Source organism: Corvus brachyrhynchos, unplaced genomic scaffold, assembly GCF_000691975.1.
Source record: "Corvus brachyrhynchos isolate BGI_N302 unplaced genomic scaffold, ASM69197v1 scaffold31, whole genome shotgun sequence".
Classification (NCBI taxonomy): domain Eukaryota; kingdom Metazoa; phylum Chordata; class Aves; order Passeriformes; family Corvidae; genus Corvus; species Corvus brachyrhynchos.
Genome location: NW_008236196.1, coordinates 1,209,165 through 1,211,816, shown reverse-complemented (window position 1 = coordinate 1,211,816; position 2,652 = coordinate 1,209,165).

Sequence of the window (2,652 nt, the reverse complement as noted above, 5' to 3'; positions counted from 1 at the left end):
AAATCTTGAGAGCTGTAGATTGATTAACAGGGTAGCTCTGCCCAATTCAGTGAAATGTTTCAGTCATCAAGAGGAGACAGGGCACTCAGCACTGCATGCAAGCTTGTGCTTGCCAAGCCACTGCCTAACTACACAATGAAGGTCTTATCAAACACATATGGTCCGAGGAGGCTTGTGCAGTCCCAATGCTTAACAAATGGTTGAGTCAGAATCATAGGTTTATAAACTGCATTGCTTTCTGGGAGATAATGTGGAGAGGGAGAGTGGGCAAGAGAGAGAAACATCTGAAGCAAAGGGGTGAAGAAAGCAGGCTGAGGATTCCAGCCAGCCCTGCAAGCTATGTCAGAATCCCTCTGCAAATCTACAGAATTATTACAGCCTCCTGTATAATTTTATTTATATAATTTATCACTGAATAATTTTAAAAGTCTGAAAAAATAATTATTTTTGTTAACTTCAAAATGGGGAGAAAGTGTCTAATGTTTATTGTTGCAATGTTTTTTCAAAGCTTTTGCAAAAGAGAAAGGAGAATGGAAGACCAAAATCAGTGGCCTCAAAGAAGACTTTGCTTTGGCAGTTGGTGACAGCAGAGAAAAATTGAGCGTAAGAGCAAAGTAGCTCAGAGGAGTTCCACATCATTGTGAGTGCAGGTGGAAATTATCCTGGCGTGTAGGAAGGGGAGGAAGGTAGTAGAGACAGCTTGACTAAGAGATGTTCAGTGACCTCAAGCACAAGAAACTGGTTTTGCAGGGTTGCTCTGTAAATCAGATCAACAAAATTATCTGAATTAAAAAGGAGAACAAAAAAGTCTTTGTCCTTCCCTCCCCCACTCTTTGTTTTTTGTTAGACCGAGTTGTTTCACTGGCACAGCTGATGGTGTAGGCCTACAAACAACTGCTTCAGCACTACTCAAGGAGTTGATACTGATGCTTAGAGGAGAGGATCTGCTGCCTTGGAGATGAGATATTTAGCATGTATTCAGAAAGGTCATTACTCTTCAGTACAAATCTGAGAGGGGAAAAGACTGGCTAGGTAGCAGTAATTTGAAAAAGCCTCTGAGGTGGAACAGATCATGACCTGCAGGTGCAGCAACAATGTGACGCTTGCAGAAGAAAAAAAAAGAAGGCAAATGTTTGAGTCATGTAGAAACAGATGCAAATATGCTATCACATAACCTTCTCAACTGATTTAGCACTGACAGTGTGAATGTGCGGTCTAGTAGTGAACAAACATTAAGTTACAGAAAAAAGTAAATTAGCTGGAGATAGTTCAGAAGAGAACAGGAGAAATAGATGTTCGAAGTGGCCTGTAAGGAAAAAATCCAAGGAATCTTTTTATTATAGGAAGGACTGAGGAGATGCATGACAGTTTCCAGCTCTGCAGCATCTTTTTATGCACTCTTCAAGGATTAAATCTTTTGTCAATGGCCTCAAGAAACAGAAGAAATAGTATGGACCTAAAACTACAGCTTCTAGCTGTAGAAGATCTAGAAGATCTAGCTTCTTGTCTCCTGCCATATGTATAACAAATGCAGGAGGAGACTGCCTGAGGAACGGTGTGCAAGCATCTATCACTGGAGGTTTTAAAACAGGTTAGACGGGCCTCTGTTGGGAGCAATCCAGATGTGGTAGGTGCTCCCTGGGAAAAAGGGCCAGTGAGCAGGATTAACAAGGCTGCTTCCCATGTAACTTGCTGCGAGCCTCTGGAATTCAGGTGAGCAGCCTGGCCATGAAAAGCACAGAAAACATGGCCTCACCACTCCATGCAATCATGGATGCTTCGTACTGAAGCGTCTCTGCAGGGCCACTGCTTCCCCCTGCCACAACAGGAATTTCACATTTTGTGCTGTTCTGCTTTTGTCATTGAGTGGAACATAAATGTTTGCTGCAGTTGTGGGGGAACAGTGTTTCATTTTACTTCTAGGTCATTAAATTTTTCTCTTTTATTAGTAACAGTCCTCTGACCACCTGTGTTACCTGTGCTGAAATGCCTACAAAAGCAGCTTGTAGCAAAGAGCCATGCTCATCATGAGAGAGGATGTCTGCTGTGGGACCAAACAATGATGACCCAGAGGTGGACCAACAAGTTGATCAGAGGGATGGAGCACCTCTCCTATGAGGAAAGGCTGAGAGGATTGGGACTGTTTAGCCTGAAAAAGAGACAACTTCAGCATGACCTAATTGCAGCCTTCCAGTATCTGAAGGGAATTTACAGGAAAGATGGGGCAAGACTATTTACAAGAGCATGTAGTGACAGGAAAAGAGGGAATTGGTGCAAATGGAAAGAAAGTAGGTTTAGATTAGATATTAGAGAAAACCCCTTTACTGTAAAAGAGGTGAGGCTCTGGAAGAGGTTGCTCAGAGGGGTTGTAGATGCCATATCCCTGACGGGGTTCAAGCCCAGGTTGGATGAGGCTTTGAGCAACCTGATCAAGTAGAAAGTGCCACGGCAGGGGGCTTGAAATGAGATGATCTTTAACCCAAATCCTTCCAACCCAAACCATTCTATGATTCTACGGTGGCCTCTCGCTGTAAACGTCCCTTACGCCGCTGGGCTCCAAGCCCCCTCGGCCGTACTTCTACTTCCTCACGGTGCGACAAACCCCCGGGAAGCAGCACCTCTCCCCCTCCCCAGCTGTCGCAAGGCGAGCAA